The sequence below is a fragment of the Amblyomma mixtum genome, chromosome 2 (assembly GCF_055824585.1).
Source record: "Amblyomma mixtum isolate Tamu chromosome 2, ASM5582458v1, whole genome shotgun sequence".
In the NCBI taxonomy this organism is placed as follows: domain Eukaryota; kingdom Metazoa; phylum Arthropoda; class Arachnida; order Ixodida; family Ixodidae; genus Amblyomma; species Amblyomma mixtum.
This window is the reverse complement of record NC_143013.1, coordinates 172770911-172787054: the sequence shown is the minus strand read 5'-3', so window position 1 is coordinate 172787054 and position 16144 is coordinate 172770911. Positions and strand designations below refer to the sequence as shown.

General features: G+C 47.8%; 9 non-coding genes across 9 annotated transcripts; all 9 read left to right on the top strand.

The window, feature by feature from the left end:
* Positions 1–3221: 3221 nt before the first annotated feature.
* TRNAA-CGC (transfer RNA alanine (anticodon CGC)) lies at positions 3222–3293 on the top strand. Its single transcript has one exon. It is a non-coding gene; the product is annotated as a tRNA-Ala (tRNA).
* A 271-nt stretch (positions 3294–3564) lies between these two features.
* On the top strand, positions 3565–3636 carry TRNAA-CGC (transfer RNA alanine (anticodon CGC)). Its single transcript has one exon. It is a non-coding gene; the product is annotated as a tRNA-Ala (tRNA).
* A 271-nt stretch (positions 3637–3907) lies between these two features.
* Positions 3908–3979, top strand: TRNAA-CGC (transfer RNA alanine (anticodon CGC)). The gene has a single exon. It is a non-coding gene; the product is annotated as a tRNA-Ala (tRNA).
* Positions 3980–4250: 271 nt separating this feature from the next.
* TRNAA-CGC (transfer RNA alanine (anticodon CGC)) lies at positions 4251–4322 on the top strand. The gene has a single exon. It is a non-coding gene; the product is annotated as a tRNA-Ala (tRNA).
* Positions 4323–9488: 5166 nt separating this feature from the next.
* Positions 9489–9560, top strand: TRNAA-CGC (transfer RNA alanine (anticodon CGC)). Its single transcript has one exon. It is a non-coding gene; the product is annotated as a tRNA-Ala (tRNA).
* Positions 9561–9831: 271 nt separating this feature from the next.
* Positions 9832–9903, top strand: TRNAA-CGC (transfer RNA alanine (anticodon CGC)). The gene has a single exon. It is a non-coding gene; the product is annotated as a tRNA-Ala (tRNA).
* Positions 9904–10174: 271 nt separating this feature from the next.
* Positions 10175–10246, top strand: TRNAA-CGC (transfer RNA alanine (anticodon CGC)). Its single transcript has one exon. It is a non-coding gene; the product is annotated as a tRNA-Ala (tRNA).
* Positions 10247–10517: 271 nt separating this feature from the next.
* Positions 10518–10589, top strand: TRNAA-CGC (transfer RNA alanine (anticodon CGC)). Its single transcript has one exon. It is a non-coding gene; the product is annotated as a tRNA-Ala (tRNA).
* Positions 10590–15748: 5159 nt separating this feature from the next.
* TRNAA-CGC (transfer RNA alanine (anticodon CGC)) lies at positions 15749–15820 on the top strand. Its single transcript has one exon. It is a non-coding gene; the product is annotated as a tRNA-Ala (tRNA).
* Positions 15821–16144: the final 324 nt, after the last annotated feature.

The following is a 16144-nucleotide window of genomic DNA, read 5'->3' as shown; positions in this document are numbered from 1 at the left end:
TATTTTCCTGTGAAAGTGGCCGGATTGTAGCATGCGATTTTTACTTTTCTGGTGTAGAGTGGAGAGCTGTGTGTGTATATGCACCTAATAGAATTCCCGAACGAGATGCCTTTTTTCGCCGTGTTCAACCTTTCCTGCTGACAGAAAAGCGTGTACTATTGCTTGGAGATTTTAACTGCGTGTGTAGACCTGAAGATAGAACAAGCAACAAAACCCTGCAGGACACGAGTGCCGAGCTGCTGTCTGAGATGATTAATGAAGCAGAATTGGAAGACATTGGCATTATAATGCAAGGTTCAGGGCAAGCACAGTACACGCATTTCCAAGGCGTTAGTCACGCAAGGCTGGACAGAATTTATGTTCCTTCTGAGGTTGTGCCCTTGTGTTCCCAGTACCTGACTGTGCACGTCAGCTTCAGTAATCATTCTTTAGTCGTGATCACACTTCGGGAGAGGAAAAGGACTGTCAAGTTTAGTTGGGAATTATGGAAATTTAATGACTCATTGTTGGAGGATGAGGAGTTTAGCAAGAAATTAAAAGACTCAGTCAAAAGCTTGTTAGAAAAAGAGACAGACTTTATACAAACATGGGAACAATTTATATGCGACGTGAAAGTGGCCGCTATAGAAAGAGCATGTGTTTTAAAGCGTAAAGAAAAATAGCAAGAAAAGGAACTTCGTACCGAGCTTGGTTTCATGCTCAGCATGGAAGGCGTCAAGCCGGGGTTGTACAGAAAAGAAATAAGAGACCAAAACTAAGCTTGAACTAATAGATGAAACGAAATATCGAGGTGCTGTGATAAGGGCGCGCAGCGAAAGATTTTGGCTTGGGGAGACGCCCACAAAAAGGGCGCTCAGCGACGAAAAACAGTATGCAGTTTCGAAAGAGATAAAGGAAATTTGTTATCGCAATGACGTAACTTCCGAATCTGAGGTGATTGAAAGGGCGTTTGTGGAATATTACCAAAACTTGTTCAGCCTTAAAACGCCTGATGTTGAACATTACAAAACTGCATTCCTGTCGCTAATGCCAAGAGTCGAGGAGGACCTGGCGCAGGTACTTGAGGAGCCCATAACGGCAGCAGAAATCGAAGCTGAAATACAGCAGCTGAGCTTAAACAAGTCGCCTGGGCCGGACGGCCTCGGTGCCGCACTTTACAAGGCTTTGAAAACAGAAATGGCAATAGCATTGCAGCGCGTAATAAGCGAGTGTTACGAAAGAAAGTTAACTCCGCCGTCTTTTCGAACTTCCCACATGGTGTTGATCCCAAAATCGGACGGCCCGAGTAGGTTGCAGTCAGTTGAGTGTTACCGCCCAATAAGCTTAACTAACGTAGACTACAAAATTTATATGAAAGTGCTAGCCGGACGACTCCAAACAATAATTAAAACCCTTGTTGGCCCACATCAGACCTGCGGCATAAAAGACAGATCCATTTTTACTAACATACACGTAGCTAGGAGTGTCCTTGAATGCTGTGATGCAACGGAGGGTCGTGTCGCCATGATGCAACTGGACCTGCATAAGGCGTTTGATAAAGTTGTGCATGAAATTTTGTTCGCGCTGTTGGAATATGTGAATGTAGGATGTATCATCACTGATGGCGTGAAAATGCTTTATGATGGCTGTACATCAAGGTTCATAATTAATAACCGCCTGAGAAATAGTATTCCTGTCTTGTCGTCAGTGAGGCAGGGTTGCCCTCTTTCTCCACTGCTTTTTGCACTTTACCTGGAGCCCTTTTGTTTAAAGCTGTTAACTACGCAAAACATTCGAGGTTACGCCTTTTGTCATAATGAAGTGAAGGTATTGGCATATGCAGATGATATAGCAGTGTTCTGCAGAGACCAGGAAAGCGTGCAAAAAGTGGTGAGAGAAGCCGTAAATTTTTGTGATGCAAGTGGCTGTGCGATAAGCTGGCAGAAATGTTTTGGTTTTTGGCATGGAAAGTGGCAGGCCACGCCAGAAGTATTCTGTCGAATGAAGTGGGTAGACACGCCAGGAAAGTACCTCGGCGTGCCGCTAACCAACTACAGAGAAAGCAAAGAATATTGGGCCCATGAAACCGAACGAGTCAAAGCTCAGACAAGCAAATGGGCGGTCACAACTTTTCCATGTTTGCAAGAGCTACGGTGTGCAACATGTTTTTAATAGCGAGGATTTTTTACGTTCTGCAAGCGTTAACTTTGTCAAGGACTTCAGTGCAAAGGTTGCACAGATGGTTTGCAACCTTTATTTGGGCGTCAACATGGGAACGTACCAGCCGATGCAATCTGTTCCACAAGGTGCGGAACGGGGGGCTAGGGTTATCAAATTTATTTCTGAGACAGATAGTCACTAGATTATTTTTCTCGCGTCAAGATAATGATTTTCTGCGAACTGTTATACAAGTGCGATTGTCAGAATCACTGCCTGATTATGTTGTGTCATCCATGTCTGCAGGGCGGAGTGGGTTAAGTGCTTTTTTGCAAGAAGTTGTTGCAGCAGTCCGTATTCTTCGGTCAAAATTTTCCGATGAGTATCTAACCATTGTAACAAGGAAAAAGATGTACAAGGACCTGGTTGATGTGTTTCTGCCAGTGCCTGTTTATCGCAGTGCTTATCTTCTGGGTCCCCAAAGGGATGTGCTAAAAAGAGTCAAAAGAATGCCGGTGAAGCCTTCAGTGCGTTCTTTCTTTTTTCAATTGCATACTGGAACCCTCCCAGTGAAGCCATGGTTGCAAAGCAAAGCCCTTTTTGTACCTTGGTCAGCAGAGTGTCTTATTTGCAAAAAAGTGGAAACTATAGAACATATCTTTCTCGACTGTCATGACGCTGTTTTTCTTTGGGATGTGTTGAAGCGCACACTGAAAAAAGATTTCCCCCTGACTCGTTTTGGAATACGCTTCCTACCAAGTGCAGAGCCAGGTGAAGTGCCTTGCGACCTGCTAATGTTGCTCTGCATGCACAGCGTATGGCGTACGCGAATGGATGTCAGGCATGAACATGTTGTTGTGAATCCGGCTCATCAGTATTTCATTGAGAGCATCATGTATACTCAGGAAGTTTTCGGACAGCGAGCTCCTCAGCCTGAGTGGCTGCCTGTCCTCGATCGACTAAAATCATTTAACCCATTTTATCATCGTGCACTAGCGAGAAACTGACCAGTGCTTTTAAGAATTGTCATGTCATTGTATTTTTGTTTTGTTTGCCAGGCCAAGTCGGTAATAAAGAAAAAAAAAGGGGGTGTAGCTCAGTGGTAGACCGCTCGCTTCGCATGTGAGAGGCCCCGGGTTCAAACCCCGGCACATCCACGGCTGTAAAGCTTTTCTTAGTTTTTTTTTACTCTTTGATTCACACATATACCGGACGGATCCACGCCGATTAGTGCTGAAAGGCTCGCTCTTGTGTCTAGGTAGCATACGACGGCAGGGAACAGAAGTTGCGCCGCTGTTGAAGCAATCGGGGAATGTCCGATAGTGACAGAGTTGTGAAGACATGCGAAGAAGCCTTGTTTGTCGTGGGTTTGCAGGATGTACCCACAAAAAGTATGATTGGAGGAAATATGAGCGACCATGGTGTACAGGGGGTGTAGCTCAGTGGTAGAGCGCTCGCTTCGCATGTGAGAGGCCCCGGGTTCAAACCCCGGCACCTCCACGGCTGTAAAGCTTTTCTTAGTTTTTTTTTACTCTTTGATTCACACATATACCGGACGGATCCACGCCGATTAGTGCTGAAAGGCTCGCTCTTGTGTCTAGGTAGCATACGACGGCAGGGAACAGAAGTTGCGCCGCTGTTGAAGCAATCGGGGAATCTCCGATAGTGACAGAGTTGTGATGTCATGCGAAGAAGCCTTGTTTGTCGTGGGTTTGCAGGACGTACCCACAAAAAGTATGATTGGAGGAAATATGAGCGACCATGGTGTACAGGGGGTGTAGCTCAGTGGTAGAGCGCTCGCTTCGCATGTGAGAGGCCCCGGGTTCAAACCCCGGCACCTCCACGGCTGTAAAGCTTTTCTTAGTTTTTTTTTACTCTTTGATTCACACATATACCGGACGGATCCACGCCGATTAGTGATGAAAGGCTCGCTCTTGTGTCTAGGTAGCATACGACGGCAGGGAACAGAAGTTGCGCCGCTGTTGAAGCAATCGGGGAATCTCCGATAGTGACAGAGTTGTGATGTCATGCGAAGAAGCCTTGTTTGTCGTGGGCTTGCAGGACGTACCCACAAAAAGTATGATTGGAGGAAATATGAGCGACCATGGTGTACAGGGGGTGTAGCTCAGTGGTGGAGCGCTCGCTTCGCATGTGAGAGGCCCCGGGTTCAAACCCCGGCACCTCCACGGCTGTAAAGCTTTTCTTAGTTTTTTTTTACTCTTTGATTCACACATATACCGGACGGATCCACGCCGATTAGTGATGAAAGGCTCGCTCTTGTGTCTAGGTAGCATACGACGGCAGGGAACAGAAGTTGCGCCGCTGTTGAAGCAATCGGGGAATCTCCGATAGTGACAGAGTTGTGAAGTCATGCGAAGAAGCCTTGTTTGTCGTGGGTTTGCAGGACGTACCCACAAAAAGTATGATTGGAGGAAATATGAGCGACCATGGTGTACAGGGGGTGTAGCTCGTCGACTTCCGGCCACCGAGCGTGACGGACGTGTTTATCATGGGCTCCCAAGGAGCGGATTTAGCGGCCCAGCCGGGCCGCGGTATCAGGAGTACGATCAAACCGAACGAGGACTACCAGCTGATTTTGCCGCATTTGCCAAGAGGTTCGAGCGTTTTGCATACTGTTTTTTTGCATGGCGACGTCCAAGCCAGGCCATACCGTGTTGAAAACTTTCGTGACGCTCTTGAGCGTCTGTCATTGCTGCCGGAAGTGGTTGCCCTCGGGGCATATCAGATGAATCATGTTTGGGCCGTGACATTCTGCAATGAAGAAGGAAAAAACAAAATCCTACAGGCGGAGGCGTTCAACGTCAAGGACCACCGCTGTGTGGTCATTGACCCATGCAACCAGGGCGTCAGGCTGAAGCTATTCTGGCTGCTGCACGGCGTGAAAGATGACGACGTGAAGGCAGCTCTGGCGGCTTTTGGAAAAGTGACCTACATAACTCGGGACAAGTGGAGAGTCAAAGGCTGCGTCGACAAGTCGTCTACTACGCGCTCAGTGACATTGAAGCTGAAGGTGGGCGTTACCATCGAGGACTTACCGCACCAGCTGCGTGTTGGAGAGGACGTCGCACTCGTCCACGTTCCTGGCAGAGCTCCGCTCTGCCTCCGGTGCCGCGGCACCGGACACATACGTCGGGAGTGCCGTGTGCCACGTTGCGGGCTCTGTCGTCGCTACGGCCACGACGACGCCCAGTGCGTGCGAACATATGCTACCGTAGCTGGTCCTGGTCGTAGGGATGCTACTGAGGAGCATATTATGGACGAAGTCGACGCGGTAGAGGCGACCCGTGAGAGTCGGGAAGCCGTAGTACCGAAAAGCATAGCCTCAGAAAAAGCAATGCTTCCCACGGAACATGAGGCTGCCAACTCAGAAGAACCACCTGTGCCTGACACAAGAACTGAGGCGGACGCTGGAAAAGCAGATGATGCTGCGGTAGGTGCAGCTGAGACGGTTTTGGAATCGACCAACGAGAAGGACGTTGACACGGAGATGCCCGCGGCGTCAACTTTGCCAGCGAAGAGGACGCACGACGAAGCTGATGACAAGGCGACGAGCTACGACGGGACGGACCATGAGGAACCTCTTCCCGAAGCGTCTCCTGTTCGACGTGCGGCCTACAAGCCCAAGCCGAACATCCCTCCTGATCGTAGGACTTCGTCAGGTGTCCCTCCGCCTTAGCGGAGGTGCCTTGCAGGGTCTTCGTGTTGGAAACCCGGTCTTCGATCGGGTTCAGTGCTGACACCGCCGTACTTTGCAAGCTGGAAGGATTTTTGATGAGGTGAGCTGCAAACCGATGTCACTTCGAGAGCGGCGAATCCCAACCATTTAGATGGCGTCTCAACTAACATCTAGCTTGCGTATTGCCACACTGAACGTGAGAGGTCTTTCTGCGCGAAGAAGGCAAAATCAGCTTAAACGTCTCTTGTTCGAAAACGAAATCGATCTGTTGGCTGTTCAAGAGACAAAAATTGAAAGCGAAGAGTCGACAGATGCGATGGCAGAAATTTACCGTGCACAGTTCAGTGTTTGCGTGTGCCATGCAGAAGGAAAGTCGGGGGGGGGGGGGGGTGTCTGATTTTAACTCGAAACGGCAAAGTCGCCGTGGAAACTGTATTTTCCTGTGAAAGTGGCCGGATTGTAGCATGCGATTTTTACTTTTCTGGTGTAGAGTGGAGAGCTGTGTGTGTATATGCACCTAATAGAATTCCCGAACGAGATGCCTTATTTCGCCGTGTTCAACCTTTCCTGCTGACAGAAAAGCGTGTACTATTGCTTGGAGATTTTAACTGTGTGTGTAGACCTGAAGATAGAACAACGAACAAAACCCTGCAGGACACGAGTGCCGAGCTGCTGTCTGAGATAATTAATGAGGCAGAATTGGAAGACATTGGAATTATAATGCAAGGTTCAGAACAAGCACAGTACACGCATTTCCAAGGCGTTAGTCACGCAAGGCTGGACAGAATTTATGTCTCTTCTGAGGTTGTGCCCTTGTGTTCCCAGTACCAGACTGTGCACGTCAGCTTCAGTGATCATTCTTTAGTCGTGATCACACTTGGGGAGAGGAAAAGGACTGTCAAGTTTAGTTGGGAATTATGGAAATTTAATGACTCATTGTTGGAGGATGACGAGTTTAGCAAGAAACTAAAAGACTTAGTCAAAAGCTTGTTAGAAAAAGAGACAGACTTTATACAAACATGGGAACAATTTAAATGCGACGTGAAAGTGGCCGCTATAGAAAGAGCATGTGTTTTAAAGCGTAAAGAAAAACAGCAAGAAAAGGAACTTCGTACCGAGCTTGATTTCATGCTCAGCATGGAAGGCGTCAAGCCGGGGTTGTACAGACAAGAAATAAAAGAGACCAAAACTAAGCTTGAACTAATAGATGAAACGAAATATCGAGGTGCTGTGATAAGGGCGCGCAGCGAAAGATTTTGGCTTGGGGAGACGCCCACAAAAAGGGCGCTCAGCGACGAAAAACAGTATACAGTTTCGAAAGAGATAAAGGAAATTTGTTATCGCAATGACGTAACTTCCGAATCTGAGGTGATTGAAAGGGCGTTTCTGGAATATTACGAAAACTTGTTCAGCCTTAAAACGCCTGATGTTGAACATTACAAAACTGCATTCCTGTCGCTAATGCCAAGCGTCGAGGAGGACCTGGCGCAGGTACTTGAGGAGCCAATAACGGCAGCAGAAATCGAAGCTGCAATACAGCAGCTGAGCTTAAACAAGTCGCCTGGGCCGGACGGCCTCGGTGCCGCACTTTACAAGGCTTTGAAAACAGAAATGGCAATAGCATTGCAGCGCGTAATAAGCGAGTGTTACGAAAGAAAGTTAACTCCGCCGTCTTTTCGAACTTCCCACATGGTGTTGATCCCAAAATCGGACGGCCCGAGTAGGTTGCAGTCAGTTGAGTGTTACCGCCCAATAAGCTTAACTAACGTAGACTACAAAATTTATATGAAAGTGCTAGCCGGACGACTCCAAACAATAATTAAAACCCTTGTTGGCCCACATCAGACCTGCGGCATAAAAGACAGATCCATTTTTACTAACATACACGTAGCTAGGAGTGTCCTTGAATGCTGTGATGCAACGGAGGGTCGTGTCGCCATGATGCAACTGGACCTGCATAAGGCGTTTGATAAAGTTGTGCATGAAATTTTGTTCGCGCTGTTGGAATATGTGAATGTAGGATGTATCATCACTGATGGCGTGAAAATGCTTTATGATGGCTGTACATCAAGGTTCATAATTAATAACCGCCTGAGTAATAGTATTCCTGTCTTGTCGTCAGTGAGGCAGGGTTGCCCTCTTTCTCCACTGCTTTTTGCACTTTACCTGGAGCCCTTTTGTTTAAAGCTGTTAACTACGCAAAACATTCGAGGTTACGCCTTTTGTCATAATGAAGTGAAGGTATTGGCATATGCAGATGATATAGCAGTGTTCTGCAGAGACCAGGAAAGCGTGCAAGAAGTGGTGAGAGAAGCCGTAAATTTTTGTGATGCAAGTGGCTGTGCGATAAGCTGGCAGAAATGTTTTGGTTTTTGGCATGGAAAGTGGCAGGCCACGCCAGAAGTATTCTGTCGAATGAAGTGGGTAGACACGCCAGGAAAGTACCTCGGCGTGCCGCTAACCAACTACAGAGAAAGCAAAGAATATTGGGCCCATGAAACCGAACGAGTCAAAGCTCAGACAAGCAAATGGGCGGTCACAACTTTTCCATGTTTGCAAGAGCTACGGTGTGCAACATGTTTTTAATAGCGAGGATTTTTTACGTTCTGCAAGCGTTAACTTTGTCAAGGACTTCAGTGCAAAGGTTGCACAGATGGTTTGCAACCTTTATTTGGGCGTCAACATGGGAACGTACCAGCCGATGCAATCTGTTCCACAAGGTGCGGAACGGGGGGCTAGGGTTATCAAATTTATTTCTGAGACAGATAGTCACTAGATTATTTTTCTCGCCTCAAGATAATGATTTTCTGCGAACTGTTATACAAGTGCGATTGTCAGAATCACTGCCTGATTATGTTGTGTCATCCATGTCTGCAGGGCGGAGTGGGTTAAGTGCTTTTTTGCAAGAAGTTGTTGCAGCAGTCCGTATTCTTCGGTCAAAATTTTCCGATGAGTATCTAACCATTGTAACAAGGAAAAAGATGTACAAGGACCTGGTTGATGTGTTTCTGCCAGTGCCTGTTTATCGCAGTGCTTATCTTCTGGGTCCCCAAAGGGATGTGCTAAAAAGAGTCAAAAGAATGCCGGTGAAGCCTTCAGTGCGTTCTTTCTTTTTTCAATTGCATACTGGAACCCTCCCAGTGAAGCCATGGTTGCAAAGCAAAGCCCTTTTTGTACCTTGGTCAGCAGAGTGTCTTATTTGCAAAAAAGTGGAAACTATAGAACATATCTTTCTCGACTGTCATGACGCTGTTTTTCTTTGGGATGTGTTGAAGCGCACACTGAAAAAAGATTTCCCCCTGACTCGTTTTGGAATACGCTTCCTACCAAGTGCAGAGCCAGGTGAAGTGCCTTGCGACCTGCTAATGTTGCTCTGCATGCACAGCGTATGGCGTACGCGAATGGATGTCAGGCATGAACATGTTGTTGTGAATCCGGCTCATCAGTATTTCATTGAGAGCATCATGTATACTCAGGAAGTTTTCGGACAGCGAGCTCCTCAGCCTGAGTGGCTGCCTGTCCTCGATGGACTAAAATCATTTAACCCATTTTATCATCGTGCACTAGCGAGAAACTGACCAGTGCTTTTATGAATTGTCATGTCATTGTATTTTTGTTTTGTTTGCCAGGCCAAGTCGGTAATAAAGAAAAAAAAGGGGGTGTAGCTCAGTGGTAGACCGCTCGCTTCGCATGTGAGAGGCCCCGGGTTCAAACCCCGGCACATCCACGGCTGTAAAGCTTTTCTTAGTTTTTTTTTACTCTTTGATTCACACATATACCGGACGGATCCACGCCGATTAGTGCTGAAAGGCTCGCTCTTGTGTCTAGGTAGCATACGACGGCAGGGAACAGAAGTTGCGCCGCTGTTGAAGCAATCGGGGAATGTCCGATAGTGACAGAGTTGTGAAGACATGCGAAGAAGCCTTGTTTGTCGTGGGTTTGCAGGATGTACCCACAAAAAGTATGATTGGAGGAAATAGGAGCGACCATGGTGTACAGGGGGTGTAGCTCAGTGGTAGAGCGCTCGCTTCGCATGTGAGAGGCCCCGGGTTCAAACCCCGGCACCTCCACGGCTGTAAAGCTTTTCTTAGTTTTTTTTTACTCTTTGATTCACACATATACCGGACGGATCCACGCCGATTAGTGCTGAAAGGCTCGCTCTTGTGTCTAGGTAGCATACGACGGCAGGGAACAGAAGTTGCGCCGCTGTTGAAGCAATCGGGGAATCTCCGATAGTGACAGAGTTGTGATGTCATGCGAAGAAGCCTTGTTTGTCGTGGGTTTGCAGGACGTACCCACAAAAAGTATGATTGGAGGAAATATGAGCGACCATGGTGTACAGGGGGTGTAGCTCAGTGGTAGAGCGCTCGCTTCGCATGTGAGAGGCCCCGGGTTCAAACCCCGGCACCTCCACGGCTGTAAAGCTTTTCTTAGTTTTTTTTTACTCTTTGATTCACACATATACCGGACGGATCCACGCCGATTAGTGATGAAAGGCTCGCTCTTGTGTCTAGGTAGCATACGACGGCAGGGAACAGAAGTTGCGCCGCTGTTGAAGCAATCGGGGAATCTCCGATAGTGACAGAGTTGTGATGTCATGCGAAGAAGCCTTGTTTGTCGTGGGCTTGCAGGACGTACCCACAAAAAGTATGATTGGAGGAAATATGAGCGACCATGGTGTACAGGGGGTGTAGCTCAGTGGTGGAGCGCTCGCTTCGCATGTGAGAGGCCCCGGGTTCAAACCCCGGCACCTCCACGGCTGTAAAGCTTTTCTTAGTTTTTTTTTACTCTTTGATTCACACATATACCGGACGGATCCACGCCGATTAGTGATGAAAGGCTCGCTCTTGTGTCTAGGTAGCATACGACGGCAGGGAACAGAAGTTGCGCCGCTGTTGAAGCAATCGGGGAATCTCCGATAGTGACAGAGTTGTGAAGTCATGCGAAGAAGCCTTGTTTGTCGTGGGTTTGCAGGACGTACCCACAAAAAGTATGATTGGAGGAAATATGAGCGACCATGGTGTACAGGGGGTGTAGCTCGTCGACTTCCGGCCACCGAGCGTGACGGACGTGTTTATCATGGGCTCCCAAGGAGCGGATTTAGCGGCCCAGCCGGGCCGCGGTATCAGGAGTACGATCAAACCGAACGAGGACTACCAGCTGATTTTGCCGCATTTGCCAAGAGGTTCGAGCGTTTTGCATACTGTTTTTTTGCATGGCGACGTCCAAGCCAGGCCATACCGTGTTGAAAACTTTCGTGACGCTCTTGAGCGTCTGTCATTGCTGCCGGAAGTGGTTGCCCTCGGGGCATATCAGATGAATCATGTTTGGGCCGTGACATTCTGCAATGAAGAAGGAAAAAACAAAATCCTACAGGCGGAGGCGTTCAACGTCAAGGACCACCGCTGTGTGGTCATTGACCCATGCAACCAGGGCGTCAGGCTGAAGCTATTCTGGCTGCTGCACGGCGTGAAAGATGACGACGTGAAGGCAGCTCTGGCGGCTTTTGGAAAAGTGACCTACATAACTCGGGACAAGTGGAGAGTCAAAGGCTGCGTCGACAAGTCGTCTACTACGCGCTCAGTGACATTAAAGCTGAAGGTGGGCGTTACCATCGAGGACTTACCGCACCAGCTGCGTGTTGGAGAGGACGTCGCACTCGTCCACGTTCCTGGCAGAGCTCCGCTCTGCCTCCGGTGCCGCGGCACCGGACACATACGTCGGGAGTGCCGTGTGCCACGTTGCGGGCTCTGTCGTCGCTTCGGCCACGACGACGCCCAGTGCGTGCGAACATATGCTACCGTAGCTGGTCCTGGTCGTAGGGATGCTACTGAGGAGCATATTATGGACGAAGTCGACGCGGTAGAGGCGACCCGTGAGAGTCGGGAAGCCGTAGTACCGAAAAGCATAGCCTCAGAAAAAGCAATGCTTCCCACGGAACATGAGGCTGCCAACTCAGAAGAACCACCTGTGCCTGACACAAGAACTGAGGCGGACGCTGGAAAAGCAGATGATGCTGCGGTAGGTGCAGCTGAGACGGTTTTGGAATCGACCAACGAGAAGGACGTTGACACGGAGATGCCCGCGGCGTCAACTTTGCCAGCGAAGAGGACGCACGACGAAGCTGATGACAAGGCGACGAGCTACGACGGGACGGACCATGAGGAACCTCTTCCCAAAGCGTCTCCTGTTCGACGTGCGGCCTACAAGCCCAAGCCGAACATCCCTCCTGATCGTAGGACTTCGTCAGGTGTCCCTCCGCCTTAGCGGAGGTGCCTTGCAGGGTCTTCGTGTTGGAAACCCGGTCTTCGATCGGGTTCAGTGCTGACACCGCCGTACTTTGCAAGCTGGAAGGATTTTTGATGAGGTGAGCTGCAAACCGATGTCACTTCGAGAGCGGCGAATCCCAACCATTTAGATGGCGTCTCAACTAACATCTAGCTTGCGTATTGCCACACTGAACGTGAGAGGTCTTTCTGCGCGAAGAAGGCAAAATCAGCTTAAACGTCTCTTGTTCGAAAACGAAATCGATCTGTTGGCTGTTCAAGAGACAAAAATTGAAAGCGAAGAGTCGACAGATGCGATGGCAGAAATTTACCGTGCACAGTTCAGTGTTTGCGTGTGCCATGCAGAAGGAAAGTCGGGGGGGGGGTGTCTGATTTTAACTCGAAACGGTAAAGTCGCCGTGGAAACTGTATTTTCCTGTGAAAGTGGCCGGATTGTAGCATGCGATTTTTACTTTTCTGGTGTAGAGTGGAGAGCTGTGTGTGTATATGCACCTAATAGAATTCCCGAACGAGATGCCTTATTTCGCCGTGTTCAACCTTTCCTGCTGACAGAAAAGCGTGTACTATTGCTTGGAGATTTTAACTGTGTGTGTAGACCTGAAGATAGAACAACGAACAAAACCCTGCAGGACACGAGTGCCGAGCTGCTGTCTGAGATAATTAATGAGGCAGAATTGGAAGACATTGGAATTATAATGCAAGGTTCAGAACAAGCACAGTACACGCATTTCCAAGGCGTTAGTCACGCAAGGCTGGACAGAATTTATGTCTCTTCTGAGGTTGTGCCCTTGTGTTCCCAGTACCAGACTGTGCACGTCAGCTTCAGTGATCATTCTTTAGTCGTGATCACACTTGGGGAGAGGAAAAGGACTGTCAAGTTTAGTTGGGAATTATGGAAATTTAATGACTCATTGTTGGAGGATGACGAGTTTAGCAAGAAACTAAAAGACTTAGTCAAAAGCTTGTTAGAAAAAGAGACAGACTTTATACAAACATGGGAACAATTTAAATGCGACGTGAAAGTGGCCGCTATAGAAAGAGCATGTGTTTTAAAGCGTAAAGAAAAACAGCAAGAAAAGGAACTTCGTACCGAGCTTGATTTCATGCTCAGCATGGAAGGCGTCAAGCCGGGGTTGTACAGACAAGAAATAAAAGAGACCAAAACTAAGCTTGAACTAATAGATGAAACGAAATATCGAGGTGCTGTGATAAGGGCGCGCAGCGAAAGATTTTGGCTTGGGGAGACGCCCACAAAAAGGGCGCTCAGCGACGAAAAACAGTATACAGTTTCGAAAGAGATAAAGGAAATTTGTTATCGCAATGACGTAACTTCCGAATCTGAGGTGATTGAAAGGGCGTTTCTGGAATATTACGAAAACTTGTTCAGCCTTAAAACGCCTGATGTTGAACATTACAAAACTGCATTCCTGTCGCTAATGCCAAGCGTCGAGGAGGACCTGGCGCAGGTACTTGAGGAGCCAATAACGGCAGCAGAAATCGAAGCTGCAATACAGCAGCTGAGCTTAAACAAGTCGCCTGGGCCGGACGGCCTCGGTGCCGCACTTTACAAGGCTTTGAAAACAGAAATGGCAATAGCATTGCAGCGCGTAATGAGCGAGTGTTACGAAAGAAAGTTAACTCCGCCGTCTTTTCGAACTTCCCACGTGGTGTTTATCCCAAAATCGGACGACCCTAGTAGGTTGCAGTCAGTTGAGTGTTACCGCCCAATAAGCTTAACTAACGTAGACTACAAAATTTATATGAAAGTGCTAGCCGGACGACTCCAAACCGTAATTAAAACCCTTGTTGGCCCACACCAGACCTGCGGCATAAAAGACAGATCCATTTTTACTAACATACACGTAGCTAGGAGTGTCCTTGAATGCTGTGATGCAACGGAGGGTCGTGTCGCCATGATGCAACTGGACCTGCATAAGGCGTTTGATAAAGTTGTGCATGAAATTTTGTTCGTGCATTTGGAACATGTGAATGTGGGATGAATCATCACTGATGGCGTGAAAATGGTTTATGATGGCTGTACATCAAGGTTCATAATTAATAACCGCCTGAGTAATAGTATTCCTGTCTTGTCGTCAGTGAGGCAGGGTTGCCCTCTTTCTCCACTGCTTTTTGCACTTTACCTGGAGCCCTTTTGTTTAAAGCTGTTAACTACGCAAAACATTCGAGGTTACGCCTTTTGTCATACTGAAGTGAAGGTATTGGCATATGCAGATGATATAGCAGTGTTCTGCAGAGACCAGGAAAGCGTGCAAGAAGTGGTGAGAGAAGCCGTAAATTTTTGTGATGCAAGTGGCTGTGCGATAAGCTGGCAGAAATGTTTTGGTTTTTGGCATGGAAAGTGGCAGGCCACGCCAGAAGTATTCTGTCGAATGAAGTGGGTAGACACGCCAGGAAAGTATCTCGGCGTGCCGCTAACCAACTACAGAGAAAGCAAAGAATATTGGGCCCATGAAACCGAACGAGTCAAAGATCAGACAAGCAAATGGGGCGGTCACAACTTTTCCATGTTTGCAAGAGCTACGGTGTGCAACATGTTTTCAATAGCGAGGATTTTTTACGTTCTGCAAGCGTTAACTTTGCCAAGGACTTCAGTGCAAAGGTTGCACAGAGTGTTTGCAACATTTATTTGGGCGTCAACATGGGAACGTACCAGCCGATGCAATCTGTTCCACAAAGTGCGGAACGGGGGGCTAGGGTTATCAAATTTATTTCTGAGACAGATAGTCACTAGATTATTTTTCTTGCGTCAAGATAATGATTTTCTGCGAACTGTTATACAAGTGCGATTGTCAGAATCACTGCCTGATTATGTTGTGTCATCCATGTCTGCAGGGCGGAGTGGGTTAAGTGCTTTTTTGCAAGAAGTTGTTGCAGCAGTCCGTATTCTTCGGTCAAAATTTTCAGATGAATATCTAACCATTGTAACAAGGAAAAAGATGTACAAGGACCTGCTTGATGTGTTTCTGCCAGTGCCTGTTTATCGCAGTGCATATCTTCTGGGTCCCGAAAGGGATGTGCTAAAAAGAGTCAAAACAATGCCGGTGAAGCCTTCAGTGCGGTCTTTCTTTTTTCAATTGCATATTGGAACCCTCCCAGTGAAGCCATGGTTGCAAAGCAAAGGCCTTTTTGTACCTTGGTCAGTAGAGTGTCTTATTTGCAAGAAAGTGGAAACTATAGAACATATCTTTCTCGACTGTCATGACGCTGTTTTTCTTTGGGATGTGTTGAAGCGCACACTGAAAAAAGATTTCCCCCTGACTCCTTTTGGAATACGCTTCCTACCATGTGCAGAGCCAGGTGAAGTGCCTTGCGACCTGCTAATGTTGCTCTGCATGCACAGCCTATGGCGTACGCGAATGGATGTCAGGCATGAACATGTTGTTGTGAATCCGGCTCATCAGTATTTCATTGAGAGCATCATGTATACTCAGGAAGTTTTCGGACAGCGAGCTCCTCAGCCTGAGTGGCTGCCTGTCCTTGACCAACTAAAATCATTTAACCCATTTTATCATCGTGCACTAGCTAGAAACTGACCTGTGCTTTTATTGTCATGTCATTGTATTTTTGTTTTGTTTGCCCGGCCAAGTCGGTAATAAAGAAAAAAAAAGGGGGTGTAGCTCAGTGGTAGACCGCTCGCTTCGCATGTGAGAGGCCCCGGGTTCAAACCCCGGCACCTCCACGGCTGTAAAGCTTTTCTTAGTTTTTTTTTACTCTCTGATTCACACATATACCGGACGGATCCACGCCGATTAGTGCTGAAAGGCTCGCTCTTGTGTCTAGGTAGCATACGACGGCAGGGAACAGAAGTTGCGCCGCTGTTGAAGCAATCGGGGAATCTCCGATAGTGACAGAGTTGTGAAGTCATGCGAAGAAGCCTTGTTTGTCGTGGGTTTGCAGGACGTACCCACAAAAAGTATGATTGGAGGAAATATGAGCGACCATGGTGTACAGGGGGTGTAGCTCAGTCATTCTACTTCCGGCCACCGAGCGTGACGGACGCAGG